Source organism: Triticum urartu, chromosome 2 (assembly GCF_003073215.2).
Source record: "Triticum urartu cultivar G1812 chromosome 2, Tu2.1, whole genome shotgun sequence".
Lineage (NCBI taxonomy): Eukaryota > Viridiplantae > Streptophyta > Magnoliopsida > Poales > Poaceae > Triticum > Triticum urartu.
Genome location: NC_053023.1, coordinates 268,784,720 through 268,804,912, shown reverse-complemented (window position 1 = coordinate 268,804,912; position 20,193 = coordinate 268,784,720). Strand labels below are relative to the sequence as shown.

At 44.7% G+C, this 20,193-nt stretch overlaps 1 long non-coding RNA gene across 1 annotated transcript; it reads left to right on the top strand.

Moving 5' to 3' along the window:
* The first annotated feature begins 6,422 nt into the window (after positions 1–6,422).
* Positions 6,423–7,503, top strand: LOC125541473. Its single transcript, XR_007297543.1, has 3 exons — positions 6,423–6,881; positions 6,986–7,207; positions 7,307–7,503. It is a non-coding gene; the product is annotated as an uncharacterized LOC125541473 (long non-coding RNA).
* The last annotated feature ends 12,690 nt before the right edge of the window (positions 7,504–20,193 follow it).

The window sequence follows — 20,193 nt, the reverse complement described above, 5'->3', positions numbered from 1 at the left end:
AAGAGTATGATGATTAAAAGTTGTTGGGAGTTGGCAGACATAGCTTTGGTCATTGTTGCAATTAATAGGAAGTAATAAGGAAAGAGAGGTTTTCACATATAGATATATTATCATTGACATCTTTTATGATTGGGAGCACTCATTAAAATATGACATACTAAAGAGTTGATGTTGGACAAGGAAGACAACGTAATGAGTTATGCATTTCTTATATCTGAGATAAAGTATGTTGTCATGGATCCTCTAACTTGTTGAACTTGCCTTCCCCCTCATGCTAGCCAAATTCTCAGCACCAAGTAGAAATACTACTTGTGCTTCCAAATACCCTTAAACCAGTTTTGCCATGAGAGTCCACCATATCTACCTATGGATTGAGTAAGATCCCTCAAGTAAGTTGTCATCGGTGCAAAGCAATAAAAATTGCTCTAAATATGTATGATTGATTGGTGTGGGAGAAATAAGCTTTACACGATCTTGTGATGTGAAAGTAATAAAAGCGACGGACTGCATAATAAAGGTTCATATCACAAGGGGCAATATAAAGTGACGTTCTTTCGCATTGAGATTTTATATATCCAACCATAAAAGCGCATGGCAACCTCTACTTCCCTCTGCGAAGGGCCTATCCTTTATTATTATCATCTACCTTATGCTAGAGTCATGGTGATCTTCACCTTTTCTTTTTTATTTTATCCTTTGGCAAGCTCAGCATGTTGGAAAGAACATGATATATATATATATATATATATATATATATTTATCTAATTGGGTGTAGGGGAGCATGAACCATTATTGTTGACATTACCCTTGAGGTAAAAGGTTGTGGGGCAAAACTATAAGCCCCTATCTTTCTCTGTGTCCGATTAAAACTCCGTAACCACAAGTATCGCGTGAGTGTTAGCAATTATGGAGGACTAAATGATAGTTGAGTATGTGGACTTGCTTTTTAGCTCTGACATAGACTCTTTCCGATGTTACGATAAATTGCAATTGCTTCAATGACTGAGATTATAGTTTGTCGGAGCCCAATAAGGTTTATGATTTATACTTTTGCATTGTGAATAGATCATCACTTGAACATAAGTAATCATATGACAAAATCTATATATGTTGCTGTTATGAGAATAATCATGATGCCTTCATGCCCGTATTTTATTTTTATCGACGCCTCTACCTCTAAACATGAGGACATATTTATTGTTATCGCCTTTTCGCTTGAGGACAAGCGAGGTCTAAGCTTGGGGGAGTTGATACATCCATTTTGCATCATGCTTTTATATCGATATTTATTGCATTATGGACTGTTATTTCACTTTATGTCACAATACTTATGGCTATTCTCTCTTATTTTACAAGGTTTACACAAGGAGCGAGAATGCCGGCAGCTGGAATTCTGGTCTGGAAAACGAGCAAATATTAGAGACCTATTCTGCGCAACTCCAAAAGTCCTGAAACTCCACGAAATGTCTTAAAAGAAATAAAGAAAAATCCACGCCAAAGATGAAGGCCAGGGGGCCCACACCCTGCTCACGAGGGTGCCCCCCCTAGGGCACGCCCCCTACCTCCTGGGCCCCCTGGTGGCTCTCCGACGCCCATCTTCTCCTATTTGAGGTCTTTCAATGAGAAAAAAATAGGAAGGAACTTTTCGGAACGAGACTCCGCCGCCACGAGGCGGAACCTTGGCGGATCCAATCTAGAGCTCCGGCAGAGCTGTTCTGCCGGGGAAACATCCCTCCAGAAGGGGGAAATCATCACCATCGTCATCACCAACGCTCCTCTCATCGGGAGAGGGCAATCTCCATAAACATCTTCACCAGCACCTTCTCATCTCCAAACCCTAGTTCATCTCTTGTATCCAATTCATGTCTCAAAGTCCGGGATTGGTGCTAGTAGGTTGCTAGTAGTGTTGATTACTCCTTGTAGTTGATGCTAGTTGGTTTATTTGGTGGAAGATCATATGTTCAGATCCTATATGCATACTATTACCCCTTTGATTATGAACATGAATATGCTTTGTGAGTAATTACGTTCGTTCCTGAGGACAAGGGAGAAGTCTTGCTATGAGTAGTCATGTAAATTTGGTATTCATTTGATATTTTGATAAGATGTATGTTGTCTAGCCTCTAGTGGTGATATGTGAACATCGACTACATAACACTTCACCATTATTTGGGCCTAGAGGAAGGCATTGGGAAGTAATAAGTAGATGATGGGTTGCTAGAGTGACAGAAGCTTAAACCCTAGTTTATGCGTTGCTTCGTAAGGGGCTGATTTGGATCCATATGTTTCATGCTATGGTTAGGTTTACCTTAATACTTTTGTTGTAGTTGCGGATGCTTGCAATAGAGGTTAATCATAAGTGGGATGCTTGTTCAAGTAAGAACAACACCCAAGCACCGGTCCACCCACATATCAAATTATCAAAGTATCGAACGCGAATCATATGAACGTGATGAAAACTAGCTTGACGATATTCCCATGTGTCCTCGGGAGCGCTTTTCCTATTATAAGATTTTGTTCCAGCTTGTCCTTTGCTACAAAAGGATTGGCCACCTTGCTGCACTTTATTTACTTTTGTTACTTGTCGCTCGTTACAATTTATCCTATCACAAAACTATCTGTTACCACTTATTTCAGTACATGCAGAGAATACCTTGCTGAAAACCGCTTATCATTTCCTTCTGCTCCTCGTTGGGTTCGACACTCTTACTTATCGAAAGGACTACGATAGATCCCCTATACTTGTGGGTCATCACTGGTATGTAGGGCATGCTGCTCAGACTATCATCCCTGCTACGGATCAGGGACAGTATTTGGACCATTCTTGATGGACCAACATTACAATCATGTAGCAACCTTATGAATTTTCCTCGTGGGGCTGAATCCTCTCTGGGTGCTCAGAAATTTTACTAGGTTAAACTTCTTTATTTGGTCGTGGTTGTGTTCTTTGACATATTCGGTGAGCACCCACCATGCTCCATCTGCATTTAGCTTCATCTGGACAGGGCATTCCATCTTGAGAATGAAGCCTCTCTTTTATTCTGGTACGACAGGCACAACACCTTACCCTTCTTTTTCTTTCATTCCTTGTAGCACCTTATCTCTCCTCTACTGTACTCTTTAGTTTTTTTATTTTCCTATGGTATTCCCTGTTCACCGCAAATCCATGGAACAACGCATATCTCTGGTAGTATTCCTTGGCATTTTCAAACGAACCAAATCTCTGCCCAACATAAGGTGGTTGAGGTGGCATGATTTCTGGTTGTCCATCTTCTTCTTCCCCTTGCGCTTTGTCATCAGTTTCATCATTGACTTCAGTATTAGCGGCTGTTTTATCTGCTTGAGTGGTGCTTGTGCTGGTGTGCACATGCATGCTTGTCGTCATTGCTGCAACGATTACCAGTTCTGACACTGATTTTGCATTGTTTGTGACAACATCGGTGACTTGCTCATGGAACACCCCATACATGTGCTATGAGGTTCCCGCAGTAGATGTTCCCGCACCGCTGCTGATTATAGTTGAAGCTCTTTCAAAAAATCGGGTACGTGTGTTCACAGTATTGCTTGAATGGCATATTCATCATAATGAAATATAGCAGTTGCATCTGAATGGCATGATATCATTCATACATGAAAGCCTTGAGCATCTGCATATGGCCATGCATGGCAACTGTAGTTTTTTAGTCATGGCAGCTACAGTTGACCAAACATGGCAGCTGCAGTTGCCAAGTCATGGCAACTAGGATCTTAACATCAAAACTTGCATTCTAGATACGAGCCCACGAGGCAAATGCAGTTAATCACAAATGGCGTGTACACATAGATAGTAATTGAGAAATCCAGATGATCATAGATGACTAATGGACGTATTCACTTGGTGGCAATCGTAGTTTGCTACCAACACCATGACAAGTCCACTTTTCCCAATGCTTTTCCAAAGAAGAAAATGCACGATTTTTATTGGTTCACATAGTTACCTTGTTGTGCCGCATGTGCTAATCGAAGTTGGTGTGTCACTTCAATTTGGTGTGCTGTATCTGCAATACCGATGGCCTGTAATGGTGAAGCTTGCCACGAGACCTTTGTTGCTATGGTTCATCCATAACAACCTGCGATCATGTGCAGTTGGTCAATGCATGGCAACCGTAGTTTCTATAACATGGCATATGTAGTTGTTCAATCATGGTAAATGTAGTTGTGCACACTTGGCAAACAGAGTTGTTCACACAAGGCAACATAGTTGTTTAGTCATGGAAAATACAACTATTCAGACATGGCAACTTCAGTTGTTAAGACATGCCAACTGCGTGCAATCACCATGTGGCCACTACTAGTCATACATTCAATTTGACACATGCAGTTGTCCACATGTGGCAAATACAGGCGACCAGACTTGGCAGATGCACTTTCCATCATTTTTTCTATTTCTATGAGCAACAAACGCCAATGTCATCTTTTTCTCAATTTTTGTCACACCACGTAAACACCAATGTCACCTAGTTTCCTTTTTCGGATACACTGTCGGCAAGATCACTTCATACAACTCACCTGCGTACGACGTTGATGGCAGGCATCCGCTTGCCGCTTGTTGCCATGTGCTGCATGATGGTCCTGCGTTTTTTCAAAAAAATCGTAAGTCTTGCCATCCTTGCAAGTTTTTTTACCACATCAGTATGCTATTTCTATGCGTTACCTTGATTTGCCACATTTGCTACTTGAAGTTGGTCTCCCGTATGTCTATCACCAATAGCCCCCTGTGTTGCAACTTTCCATAGTATCCCTCCATGTGTGGTTGTGTCATAAGAACCTGCGAACAATGACATTTTAGTACATAAGTAGAATGCCATTTTCAAGCCCACAAACATGTCAACTGTACTTTTTTTGATCACGCATCGTACCTATGTTCGCATACTGCTCTAGTAGTGGCAGCAACGATCGTGTGGAAATTAGTTGATTGTACTCTATTGCATTCCAAGGGGGCGCTTGCGGCCTTCCAGAAAATGACGGATCAGTCCCGTCTGCATGATTCATTTTTTCTGCTTCTCCTACTGTGTTTTCAGTCACTGCATGAACAAGAACACACTAATATTCGAATTGCATTTTGCTATTTCCACATAAAAGGAAACACAATCTTATCACATTTTTTGCATAAACAACCAATACATCATGGCAAGTAGGAAAACATCGTATCTGTGCATTTTTGTTGATAGGGCATGCACATTCATTCTCTCTTTCTATAATCTAGATGGCAACTATCATGTTGAACTGCTGGCAACAACTAACATTACATGATAGGAAGTAACAACAAAGATAGGTGGCTACTAATTTTTTCCCTCCATATGTTCCGCCAAAATGGCTCTTTTCTGCCCGGATCTTAGTGAATCCTACACATCCTTCTCGAGCACCTACTGGTAGCAACCCCAACCTAAAAGCTTAGATCAGATCTAGGCTAGAATATGGCAGATTTTGTGTTCTTTGGGGGAAAGGGGAATAAACATGAACGGTCGGAATTCATGTTAGTTGTAGATACACGCGACACAAATCTATGGTGTGTTTGCCATGACAGTGTGGATCCAGTCGCCATCTACATGGGCAATCTCGAAGTGAAATTATTGGGGCCAGGGGAAGGAGTAGGTGATAGGAGAATGACATGTTAGCTCGTTGCCGTGTTTTCCGTCGAGGGGGAGGGGGCGCTAGAGATCTGTTTTGGTTGCCATGGCAACTAGAGAAGGAAGACTATGGAGGTAGGGGAAGATTGGCCGATTCATAAGTTGGAGACAACGATGGATGGTGGCACTTTGCTTCGGAGGCGGATAGGGACGATGGGGCGCGAGAGGTTGTGCGGGCCGCGGGGTCGCTCGCCTGGATGTGTGGGCGATCGCACCACACACCGGACGTGCGGGCTGTGGTTCGGTGCGCCAGGACGTTGTCATGCGGGCGGGGCTGTGTCGATACCACACGGGGTGTGCGGCACACCCCCCTAGATGCCACATGTGTGCTGGATATCGGCGTCCAAAAAATAAAGGAAGGAAAGGAAACAAAATAGGAAGTAGTACTATAGTTGGCTGATTCGGTTGGTGGTTTTCATGTTTTGGAATTTCCTTGGAGAAAATAAAGGAGAAAAAGAGCAGCCTTCTTGGAGAAAAAAAGGCAAATCGGATCAGATCTGGGCACTTTTTCTTTCTCCACTACTATTAAACAATCAAACAAGAATTTTCGTAGGCGCACCCCGCAATTAGTTCCACAACATCGCACAAACCAATCAGCACCACACGATTAGGCCCACAATTCTCGACCTCACAGCCATCATTAATCTAATCCCTTTATGGTGTGCACTTAGCAAATTTTTTTGACTGACCTTGCTTCACCAGGGAGTAGTACTCGAACAACCGCTCCCTACAATCACGGAAGTCTGATAGCAAGCTAAGGAAATTCCATGCGCTGGACCTTGACCTCACCGTCTGTCATGGCGTCGACCTCGTGTGTCAGACACCGCCCACCAACAACGTCTCCTTCGTGCACAACGACCTCGCCGCACTGCACCACTCGGTCACCTCTGTGCACGATCGCCATCGCCGATTGTTGCCCCTCACAGCGTGACATTGGTCCTGCGATATCCAGGAGATAGAGCTTGCCCCGGCACCAGTGCGGCCACGCCGACATCTGCACTGCCCCGGCGCTTGCGCCGCCACGTCCCCTGAACCATCCACCTCGCGACACCGCCCGCCCCTGCTACCCATGTGACGCTGCTGCTCCCTCCTGCCCCAAGAGCGCACATCTCCAAGCGGCCTTTGCGGGAGGGACGACGCACCAGGTGCATCGAGCCAGCGCATCCCGGCATCGCCTCCGTTCCTCGCTCCGCCTCATCGACGCTGGTGCAGGTTATCTCCTCCGACTGCATGCCCATCCTGGTGGCCATCTCCTCCAACCGTGCTCCCCATCATCTCCCTTCTTGATCCCATCTGACACTAGGAAACTTTTGCAGGCCTATATCCCACTCCTCCCCGTAGCTTCAGAGATCTTAGATAGAAAAAGGATATGGTGGCGTTGTGCCGACTGTCTGCTCTTCTCTTTCCTGGCGTAAGGGACCTCAAGATCTGGCACCGGGAGCTTTCTTCGTCCACATCCGTACTTTGTGTATGGGAAAGCAATCTTCCGGGTAGCAGCAGTTGGACTTCATTTGTGATTAAGGATGATAACTATCGAAGTGAGTAAATTATCCTTTCAAAGGAGATTTTTATGCCTACTGTTTCGGTATAGTTAGTGTGACCACAAACAAACATGCTGACTACTAAAGTTCTTGCAGGTGTGATTGCTTTGATTAGAGATGGCACTGATATAACACGAGAGATTATTTCTGTAACACTTTATCTTGGGTCTACACTTTCTAATAGAGTTGCAGACAAAAAAAGCAACGAGCCTTTGTACTAAATGTAAACATACTCTGCAGATCAACACCCATCTTTTAATGTGAGGTCTGTACTATCAAGTGCAGTTTATTTACTATGTATCGCATTCTGAATGTATGGTTCAATTTCATGATTTTAACCTTTCAAGTTATTGGTGTCCACACATGATTTCAACATATCGAGTTCTCTTTCAAGTCATTGGGATGTTGCTTTGACAGTTGTCATGTACAGCTTATTATTTTTTGCACTATAGTCTCACAATTTTGAATTTAATCTTTTTTGTTGACTAGCATCATATTTCTTGATTGTGACCTCATGCTTAAATAGTTAAATTTGGTAGGTTGTAGAAATTCCAAATCACTATCTCTGAGAATTAGTATATATTCCACGGGGGTCACTGAATTCTTTTTCTCTTCCTGGAATTTGCGGCTTACATTGCTAATATTTGATCCTCGATAGCAATGCTCTATTCCTTCCATGTCGGTCATGCCAAAAAAGCATTGAGGTGAGTATTTGATCCTCCATTAATCATCTATGTCCTTTCTGAAACTGAATGCCATTTTTTCTAGCTCAAGGGTGAGTCTACACCAATCCACCATGCTCGAGTCTGCACCAATCCATCATGCTCGAGTCAGGGGGATCACCTACAGTGCGATGGCCAAACCTATCTTGCAAGTTAATTCACTTTCGATTTTTATGGGCTTTAAGACTAACTTATCCTTATTCAATTGCACAATTTTCAAACCATATTAAAATGTTAGTTAACAGGTTCATTATGCATTTGCTGGAATCAGGGTATCATTTAGGACAGATTTATGTCATACTATATATAGGCAATTGGTATGATTCTTTTTAAGTCGAAAGTAATGGTGTGGAGCTAGAAGAAAATACATACCTTATGTTCTAAATATTTGATTCCCTTTTTAGAATCAAGTACATGTCATTTGGAGAGCATATCTTTTTTATATATTTTATTTGTATAGAACCAGTTCTTTGGATATGTGACTAAACTTGATGCATACTTGATCCTGGTGCGACTTTTTTACCCAGGATAATAAACCTATGTTGTTGTTGTGCGGTTGCAGGGGAATCATGTACCGGCATAATAGATTATCCCAAATGATATTTCATTGACAAGCCACATATAAATTGAAGTCAAATTAGGCATATACTATGTTGCACAGGTTAATCTTATCTCAGTGTTCCCTGGATATTTCTTTTTTGTAGCCTCTATTGCAGTCTGCACCGCTGCAAGAATGAAATTAATTTATTCTATATAAATGCTATAATAAGTATTTCAGAAAAAAATTCTGCTGTTGGATTTAATATTCTATTCCATTTCCGATGGATAAAAATGTTTGAGGCTACTTCCATATTTATCCCTTGTTTCTTACGGTCTAGCGTGTTAGACAATTTTTCTTTCAGATTTGCCTATCCTGTTTGTGCACCAGGTACAAGGTCTCGCCTTGTTGAAGGCTAGTTCCGGTTCTTCTATTTTCATTTTCATTTTGTTAATGTACATTTTCTACCTAATAAGGACTTGAGGTGTCTCGTGGATTGTAGCGCATGGGGAGCCTCACGATTGTTGTGGTTATTTTTTACACAAAGTCATTGTAGCACAAGTTGTATGTACTCCCTCCGTTTCTTTTTACTCCGCATATTATATTTGGTCAAAGTCAAATTACACAAAGTTTGACCAAATTTATATAAAAAAATATAAACATCTACAATACTAAAACTATATAATATGAAAATATGTTTAATGATGCATCTGATAATATTGATTTCATATTATGAATGTTTATATTTTTTAATATAAAGTCAGTCAAACTCTACAAAGCTTGACTTTGGCCAAACCTTACATGCGGACTAAAAAGGAATGGAGGGAGTATAGCTCGTGATACATGGTGATGCATCTTTCCAAGGTTAATTGTGCTTCTCATTTATTGATGCTTTGACGGCTGTCTAATTTAGTGTTTTACACTGAAGGTGCATAACATTAAATAAGATATGATTAGGCTTAAGATATAAGAAGAATAATGATTATATACGAAACTTAAATACACATGGTCTATCGCTTTTACAAAGAATGGAGTTATGAGAATGGGTCAAATATGCCCTGCGGGACGAAATTGACTACGCATTTTCTATATGTTCAGGGTTTAGAAGTCCATTGTGTGTGCATGTTTGATACGAGATATGTTGCTCATATGAAAAGAACTATATCTCCAAAGCTATATTTAGTTTAAATTAAGATTTGAGCTACATTATTGCACTCATTCATTTTATTGACATAATTATGGCTTAATTAGGATGACTGAGAATTGTTTTTCTACGATTATACGTGTGTTGCACATGCATACTTACTAGTATTGAAAAAAAATAGTTGAGTACGGGTGGGAGAGAGAGTTCAGTTAGGAAAGAAATAAAATAAAAAATAAAAGACATGATTGGTTTGGCAGGTTTGGATTGGTTAAAAGAGTGCAGATCTATTTTGAAGTTTGGAAGGTATCCATAGAGAAAAAAAGGCAAATCTAATCCGCCCAAAAAAAGAGAGGAAGAATTACAAGAAAGAGTAGAGGGAGAATAAGGAAGGAGATTGGAACAAGGGAAAGTGGGCGTGGGTTTTTCCTAGGTCCTCACGTTGGAGATAAAAAGTCTGTTGGTCAATTTGGTTGTGTTTCCTAAGAAAAAAATAACAACCCATGCAGTTTTTTTTGGAGAGAGAGAAAGGGAAAAAAGGTTCACGTGCAAGAATTGGGAGTAGTAGGCACGTTTGGATTATAATAACAAAAAGGGTGGTTGTGTGCAGCACAACACATAGGTCTACAGGATAGCAAGGAACAAAAAGAGAGTACACCTTATCTACTGTTTGTCTTTATCATTGCTGTTTCCGCTCAACCTATTCAGTACACCCATTTTTTATTGCATCCTGCTTGTGCATCCACATACGTCCGCAAGGTTGTTACATGAATCCCCCTGTGTCTTAGGCTCGTGTCTCTAGTACACTCTAGCCTGAGTCCAGCATTCGACCACTTTAAACGAATTTTCAGCTTGCATTAATTAACGTGGTTGTAGCATTTTTTTCATATATAAAGCCAACCCAGCTCCACATATTTTTACACTGTGTATACATACGTCACCTAGCAATCGTTTTACCAACTTTTGGAGTTATTTGACACTACTGGTTGCCGACCACCTCTTGCTGCATGGTAAGAACTTGTAAGACTTTGATATTTGCTATACTATGAGCGTTTTACCACCACATCCTAGTAGTTCATCGGAATATTTTTTTTGGATTTTGTTTTTTGTTTCTGCTAATCATGACAAGATCCAGAGTCAATTCGTGGGCTTCGTCAATCGTGGGAGACGTGCCACCACCTTCCAAAATAGAACCACCGTCACAAGCGGTGCAAACACATCAGAATGCGCACAATCAAGTTGTTATTTTCATACCACCATTTAGTGGTCGTTTTAGACCTGCTTTATATATTGAATGTGAGTTCGACATAAATAACATATTCGCTTCCCATAGTTTTACTGAACGTAAAAAAGCTAAGGCCATGGTTGGTTCATTGACTGGTTATGCTTCAGTTTGGTGGCGCGAATATTGTCGGTTACACCCTGATTATATACCTACTACTTGGGATGATTTGAAACTTGCCATGAGACATACATTCGGCCCCGCTTATTATACTCGTGACATGATTAAAAATTTGCAACATCTAAAACAAGGTAGTGACACCGTAACGAAATGATTTACAAACTATCTTGTTGCATTCCTCTTTAGAAGAAAGTAAAGAAGATTTGATGGATAGATTTTGGGGAGGATTAATCCGTGATATTCAGGAGGTATTAATTCATGACGGGTCTTATCCTATGGACCTTCTGTTTTGTCTTGCTTGCAAAGCTGAACAGAAAATAATATGGCGTGTTGTCCATAAGGACAATGTTGTTCCTTCAACTACTAGGTGTACTATGACAACCACATCCGTTGTTGTGAGGACTACATCACCTCCAATATGTGACACATCACCTTCGAGAGTACTTGCATCATCCAAGTTGATCATAAGAGGTAATGACGAAGAGACCGATTTTCCACCTCCATGAGTATGATGAATGCCTTGTCAATTTAAATGAACCATGCGATGAGCTACCCATTACTTTGATCACACCAGTTATTTTAGAGGACTATGTTGATGATTTTACTTTGCCATGTGATCAAACAATTTTGAGTGAATGAATTGAATTAACTATTGATGCAAAAGGATCATGTGAATCAGGGAATAAATCAGATTGGGATCAAATACGTTTGAAAATAATTGTACCAATGTTTAATCATTTTGATATGACCTCTAATCTTGGTGGTGGTTCATCAATGTTGGGATGGTTTAATGATAAGCATTGTCAATCCTTTGATATGAATAAGAGCGTCACTTATATGGGCAAACTAAGTTGCAATATTTTCATGCCTTTGACTTGTTGTGATAATATATTGGCTTCATATTTTATGATTTTTCAAAGGTGCTCTTGTATAATTATGTCACATGTGCCACAATTGAGATCAGTAAAAATTGATGACATATACATATACAATGTGTACACTTTGTCTCTTTTGTTAGCCACATTTCGGATTAACCAGCGCCGAGGACAGCTTTGTTTTCAAGAAGGGGAGGATGATGAGGACATGGCTACCATAGTTACACACATATCCCCTGCTGTTTTACCTCTTGGAACAATTGCTAGAGCTCACATAGACCAGTTAAATTATCAGGTACTTTCGTTTCTTGGTAATGTTTCTAGTGTTCATGAGAATATGATGCTGCCTGACATACATACATTTGTGTTGCCATCAATTGAAGGGCCTAGCATGAAGATGAAGGATGAACATTGGAGCATGATCAAGCACGGAGATGAAGGTGTGTGCGAAGAGAACAAGAATATAAGTTCTAGTGGATATTTTTAGACTTTGAAGCCACCATGATGACATACTAGACGATGGACGAAATATACAAGATGGCCTTTCATAAATTTTGTCCATAGCTTATTATTGGTGTTGCGCCACCTTATTTTGGGCCAAGCCCATGTAATCTATTTTTAGAATCAGTATTGTAGGGGAAACGACTTAGGAGGTGTTTTAGTCCCACCTTGCCAAGGGTGGACAAAATCCCCTCTCTTTCCCCTATAAATACAGCCCTTAAGGCATCGTTTAGACTTGGGTTTTATTGAGTTAAAAGTTAGCCATTGCCGCAACTTCGTGTACTTCGTTTGTGTCCAACGACCAGACCAAGACCGCTTATGAAACCCCACTTTTATCAACACTTCATATATATTCACAATATTCAGATTGCTTTATCATATTCTTGCTTGTTCTTCGATTGCATGCAGGAATAGGCCTTTGTGGTCAGGTTGATCGTGCTCCGTCCTGGTCAATAACCTCTCGGACATGGTTTAGCGATTGCTAAGGTTCAACGTTGTGCACGTTTGTAGTCGGATCATCAAAGTCGTCTCCACCAAATCGATAGTTATCATCTAATCGAAAGATCGCCCCCCTCGCCTCTATCAGGTTCCACCATATTATCAACCCGAGTTACTACAAAATTGCAGCATTTAAGACAAGGAAAATTTTTGGTAGAAGAATATTTTCAGGAATTACAAACTGGCATGATTAGATGTGGTATTGTGGAGGATAATAAAGCTATGCTTGCGTGTTTTATGGGTGGATTAAATAGAGAGATTCAGACCATTCTAGAGTATAAGGAGTATAATAATATCACTTGTTTATTCCATCTTGCTTGTAAAGCTGAACGTGAAGTGCAGGATTGACATGCATTGGCGCAAACTAACTTTTCTAGAGGTCGACCTTCATCATGGACACCGCATGCATACTCTACTTCCACACATTCTACTGCACTGGCACCTCCATCAGCTGCCACCTCCAGCCGTGATACAAGAAAGCAGGAACAACCACCACTATCTGCCAAGAGCACACCTGCCGGGCCTGCATAGAGCTCTTCTTCTTCCATGGCATCAACAGGGCACACAAGTGATATTATTTGCCGTTGTTGTAAGGGAAGAGGTCATTATGCGAGAGAATGCAAATCTCAGTGTGTGATGATTTCTCCTGAGGATGGTGGGCATGAGTTAAACATGAAGAACACGGTGGAGATGATTCTGAACATGAGACTTTGGCTCTTATTACACATGAAGAACATGGTGGAGATGATTCTGACCATGAGACGCACTACATGGCTCCTGAAGATGATGATATGTATGAATGTTTAGTTGTTCAACGTGTTTTGAGTGTGCAGGTCACACAAGCTGAGCAAAATCAGAGGCATAATTTGTTCCATACAAAGGGAGTTGTGAAGGAACATTCTGTTCGCGTCATCATAGATGGAGGGAGCTGCAAAAACTTGGCTAGCATGGAGATGATGGAGAAGCTATCTCTCTCTACAAGAACACATCCACATCCTTACTATATCCAATGGTTCAATAACAGCGGCAAGGTTAAGGTTACACGTACTATTCATGTGCATTTTAGTATCTGTACATATGTTGATTGTGATGTGGTACCCATGCAAGCATGTTCCTTATTACTTGGTAGACCATGGCAATTTGACAAAAATTCTGTACACCATGGTAAAAACAATCAGTATACTCATGCTCATAAGGATAAACATATTACTTTGCTTCCTATGTCTCCTGATTCCATTTTGAAAGATGATATTAATAGAGCTAATAAATAAAAATAGGAGAAAAATAAGAGTAAAAATCAGACAGTGGCAAAAGAATTTGAGCAACAAATGAAGCCTAATAAAAAACCATCTAGTGTTGCTTCTAAAATTAAATTGACAAGCATATGTTTACTTGCCACCAAATCTGATATTGACGAGCTAGATTTTACCAAATCTATTTGCTATGCTTTTGTGTGCAAAGAGGCATTATTTTCATTCAAGGACGTGCCTTCCTCTTTGCCTCCTGCTGTTACTAAGATTTTACAGGAGTTCGCTGATGTCTTTCCACGAGATGTTCCACTGAGATTACCACCTATTCGAGGGATTGAGCATTAGATTGACTTAATTCCCAGTGCATCGCTACCCAACCGTGCACCATACCGTACCAATCCATAGGAGACAAAGGAGATTATGCGTCAAGTCCAGGAGCTGCTCAACAAAAGTTATATACGCGTATCCCTTAGTCCTTGTGTTGTTCCTATTATTCTAGTGCCCAAAAAGGATGGTACATCGCATATGTGTGTTGATTGTAGAGGCATTAATAATATTACTATTCGCTATCTTCATCCTATTCCAAGGCTAGATGATATGCTTGATGAATTGAGTGGCTCTAAAATATTCTCTAAAGTTGATTTGCATAGTGGATACCATCAAATTCGTATGAAATTGGGGGATGAATGGAAAACAACATTTAAAACTAAGTTTGGATTATATCGGTTGTTAGTCATGCCTTTTGGGTTAACTAATGCACCTAGTACTTTCATGAGATTAATGAACGAAGTTTTACGTGCTTTCATTGGACAATTTGTGGTAGTCTATTTTGATGATATACTGATTTATAGCAGATCTTTGGAGGAACATTTGGAACATTTACGTGCTATTTTTATTGCTTTACATGATGCACGTTTGTTTGCTAACCTTGGGAAGTGCACCTTTTGCACCGACCGAGTATCTTTTCTTGGTTATGTTGTTACTCCATAGGGAATTGAAGTTGATAAAGCCAAGATTGAAGCTACTGAGAGTTGGCCGCAGCCCAAAACGGTCAGACAAGTGAGGAGTTTTCTTGGACTCGCTGGTTTCTATAGGTGTTTTGAGCTTGAATGTGATGCTAATGGAATTGGATTAGGAGGTGTGTTCTTACAAGATGGCAAACTTGTTGCATACTTTTCTGAAAAATTGAGTGGGCTTAGTCTGAACTATTCTACTTATGATAAAGAATTATATGCTCTTGTTGGGACCTTAGAAACATGGCAACAATATTTACGGCCCAAATAATTTGTTATACATTCTAATCATGAATCTTTCAAACACATTAAAAGTCAAGCAAAACTAAACCATAGACATGCTAAATGGGTTGAATTCATTGAGACTTTCCCTTATGTCATTAAACACCAGAAGGGTAAAGAAAATGTTATTGCTGATGCATTGTCTCGTTGTCCGTGTACTAAAGTTTGGGCCCTTTATTAACAAATACTTGTGCACGGGTGGCTACAGCCATACCCGCGGCAAGGCCTGACAGGGACAACTGGAAGCAAATACAAGACGAACAAGGTAGTGTCCAAGCCAATGATCAGAAAACAGAAGACCAAAAGCTAGGCTCCCACCAAGATTCTTGCCGACATGATTTGCGAAGCCCCGGCAAGACCACGACCCTTGAAGTTGAGAGATCTGACACCATCGACAATGGCAAGGCGAAGATCCATGGGCGTCTGCGTGGTGGCATGCAGTTCTTTGTGAAGACCATCACCGCAAGGTTCCGCCACCCTGCCACCGCTCCAGCGCAATGACTAGCCTACCAGCCTAGCATTGCAGGCCTTGTCATCCTAGATGCGCGTCGAGATGGGGTGAGGCAATGATGGACGGGACGGGCTCTTTTTCCGTCCCCAAGAAAGTAGGGGTCATGTAAACGGCGCATCAAATGTGTTTTGTCCTAAGATGTCACTGATAAGCATGTACACTGTAGCAACTTTACACCACCTATATGCATTGTACGCCACTGTGGTAGCCCCTTAGACGTATAAAAGGAGGCCCAAGGCCATACAGAGAGGGACTTTTGGACTTTCTGGCCCAGTTTGCATGCGTAGTAACTAGCCAGAGCTCAAGAACTCTCAATATACCAGAGCAGGACTAAGGTTTTACACTTCTCAGCAGCCGAACCTGGGTAAAAATCCCACTTGTTGGTCGCTGGATCAGCTCTTTGCGCATACCTTCTTCCCTACCGATTTAACCATAGAAGGGATCCATGTGATCCCACAGGTGTCGTTCCCTGACATCTTTGGCGTGCCAGGCAGGGGGAAGAGGTTGCGTGAAACTGATCTAGCAGTCAGCGCGTCAGTTTCTTCAGTATCTGCGTCATCTTGTCTCCCAAGAGGAAGGGTCTCACGGTGATTGGTTCATTTGCGTACCAACACGGATGAGCGACGGGATGGACGCGGGTGGTGGAGGAGGTGGAGGTCACGAGCTTCCGCGGCGACGACCTACGCACCCCTAGATCCAAGGAAAGAGACGTGCTGCCTACGGGTGGTGCAACGGCCTCCAAGGATGGAATGGTGACTTCCAAGAAACCCACGCTGGTGCATGCACCGCGACCTTCCCAGTTCGTGTGCGACAAGCAGCGCCGCAACGTCGGTGACCCCAAGCGTCCCTATGGAAAGACACCTCTACATCATTCCCGAGATGCGCGGGGCCGACATGCATGCCAGGATGCCGGTGGAAATGGCGCGCGGCCGCAGGACCGTGATGGAGCTCCTTCTAACACGGTTAGGAGTCAGAGCACCTCACGTTCTTCGCAGCTGTCGCTGCCCCCTACACTACCAGAAGCGTTGGCACGAGTGCAGCTCGTCCTGGATTTTCCTCCCGCCGCAGAGAAACTCAAAGAATGGAGAGCTTCTATTCAAAGCCTCATCAGTTTCGCCAATAGAGATGGGCAGTAGCAAGTGGGGCGTTCACGGTGGCGGTCCGTCGAGCTGGCGCGTGCCGATGGCGGAAATATCGGAGGTGGTGCGACCACGGTGCACTCTCCTCCACCACAACAATAGTGGTCACTAGTTCGCCGGATTGATCCCCGCGATGATGGATCCACGACATCGTCTGATCCGCGAGCTCGCTGCGATCAACGTCAAGTCCTTTTGGAATGAATCAAAGAAGATGCTCGGACTACCATTGAGTGGCGGCGGGAAGCGCGCCATCAATATGACAGGCACGCAGGGCCCAGTTTAGAGGAGCCTATACTGGGGGATTCTGGTGACCTACCTTACGATGTGGGTTGTCCAGCTTTTACCCATAAGCTGTGGTGAGTCCAGTGGCCCACTTCTCACATGTTTAAACCAGAGGTCTCGGAGAAATATGACGGCAAGACTCACCCGTCGGAGTTCCTGAGCATCTATGTCGGATTTTGGGTTCCGGCAGACCCTTGAGGTTCGAGCACTGGGGTGCGCGCGGAGCTTTCGTCTCCTACCTACCTGCACCCCTCCGCCTTGCTAGGATCTAAACTAAGGAAAGAACAACACAAGAGACACAGGGTTTATACTGGTTTGGGCCACCGTTGTGGTGTAATACCCTACTCCAGTGTGTGGTGTGGTGGATTGCCTCTTGGGCTGATGATGATGAACAATACAAGGAAGAACAGCCTCGCGAGGGTCTGTTCTTGGCTGGGGCGATGAACTACTGGGAGGAGCTCAGTCGCCCTTCTCTCTCTCTCTCTCTCTCTCTCCCTCTCTTTCTTTTGCCCTCGGTCCTCTCCCCTGTCTAGCGGGTGGCTGGTCCTATTTATAGGGGCCCTGGTCCTCTTCCCAAATATCAAGCAGGAAGGGAGCCAACAATGGCGGGCTAATTTGAAGGGGGACAGCTAGTACTAGCTATCCTAACAAAAGTAGTCTTCGCGTGCGCAAAGCTCTGGTGATGATGCCGTCTTGGGCTCCACGGTGACTTCCGTCTCATAGTCCTCCTGGTCTTTGTCTCGTTGCACCGAAATGGAAACCTTTGCCTGATGACTCGGTACTCCGCGGATGCGCTTGCCCCCCTTGCACCAAAGAGGGAAGGAGGACACTGCGCGGGCTGGCACCCTCCTGGCGCCCTCGGTCGTCATGGCTTGCGTCACGGGCACCTCGTGAGGTACCCCGCCTTGATCTCTCCGCCTCCTCGTGAGCCAGCCTGACGAGGCCGTGCCCGAGGAAGCTACGCGTCGTCCGCCCCGCGAGGCTTGGCCCCTCGCGAGGGTCTTGGGTTTGTGTTGGTGAAGATGGGCCGCGCTGGGCCCCCTTTTGAGCCACGCCGCAGGCCGCAGGCAGGCAAGTCTGGGGACCCCCGTTCCCAGAACGCCGACAGTAGCCCCCGGGCCTAAGGCGCACCCGAACTTGGCCGTGCAGGGAGGCGGAAGGGCAAGAGCGAAGCGCCGCGGGCCCTAACAGTCTGTGGCCTTGGGCGCCGCGTGGCGGTTGATTGGACGTGGGCGCCCCCACTTCCCGATGGCGCCTTGGCAACTGCACGGATTGGACAAGTCCCTGCATGCAAAGTGGGTCATGATTACCTGCGAACGTGGAGGTAGGCGGTTGGCCTCCGCCGGTCATAAGTACGGAACAGCGCGCGCCCTTCCAGTCCATCCCTCCTTGCTTCTCCTTCTTCCCGATCCTTGCTCCGTCTTGCTGCGATGGCTCCGATCTGCCGGTTCTCGACGGCAGAGAAGGGAAAGGCTCCCCGAGAGGAACCAGACCCACTCCCGCCGAAGAAACGGCTCACCCCCCGTGGCTCAGACGAGGGGGCCCTTCAGGTGGTGTCGAGGCCTTTGTGCGAGCGGGCACCGCCGGGGTTCCCGCTTCCATTGTACGCCCATGTCGAGGGCCCTGAAGGAGCTGATGCTGACCGCCACGGGCGGCGCCGCCGTCGGCGCCGGCGGGTCACGAAGGTGTGGGTCGCCCCCCTTGGGGTCCACACCGAGGGCTCCTCCCGAGAGTTCGTGCTTCACGTCGCCATTCCTCTTCAGTCTTGGATCCGCCTTCCTCCCTTCTTTGCCTCCATCATCCCGCAGGGGGAGCCCCTGGAGCTCTGGCCGCAGCACGCCGGCTGCAGCACCCTCGCGACCGAGGCAAAGGTCGCGGTCGTTGCCCCGGGCGAGGTCTACATGACTCGGGGCTGGAGAGAGATCGCCCGGGTTTGCAGGGTAAGGGGCGTCTTCGCGGTCCACTTGGATTACAACGGTGCTTCAGTGATGCTCTTCAAGGTCTCTGATGCGAGCGGGCGCCGGCTGGAGTGCTGCCCCAAGGAAGGTGGCCAGGACCCTGCCGCGACGAGGACTGGGCCCGCCAACCGCTCCCTTGGCGGCTCCTCAGGTGGTGGAGGCGTCGGAGGTTCCAGCAACTCCGGCGAGCTCTTTGCGACTCCGGAGACGAGCGATGATAGCTACGAGCCCCCGAGCCGGCGCCGCTCCTGGAGCAGGGCGGGCTTGTCAAGCCGCCGCCGACCCTGATCTGGATGGGGTTGGCGTCGGTGCTTGACGGCCCACTGTTGATGATGGCGTATTTTTGCTGGGACGTGCGTAGTTTGTGTCCTTTTAGGATCTGTTCCCTGCGAGGAATCAAAAACGCGTCCTGTGGGGGCTTGTAAGGTGCATGTGATCCTGTTTTGTTAATATAACCCCTGTCGTAGAATTGTGCGAGTTTCTCATTCCATCTTAGCTCAGTCCTCCCTTTTGAACCTCACGAGGGCTTGGTGCTCTGCACCGATAGGTCCCAGTCCCAAGGCGGCTTCAGCCGTCGCTGGTATGCTAGGTCGCGATGCCATGGTTAAGGCCAGGAGGTGAGCGACCCGGAGTCCGGTAAGAGCCCCTGAGTCGCGATGCTCAGGAGGTCCCCTTTGGCACCCAAGCAGGCATCGTTTGGTGAGAAAGGAGAGTGGCGTCGCTAACACGGGATGGCATTAGGTGCAGGGATGGTGCCACGGTAGCTGGCGCTTCCGGGTGATGACTTATCTCGAGGATCAGGGGCCGCTCTCTGGTGTGTCGCTGGGTCCGTGCTTCGTCAGGCGTGAGGTTGCTAGGCGAGGTCCTCGCG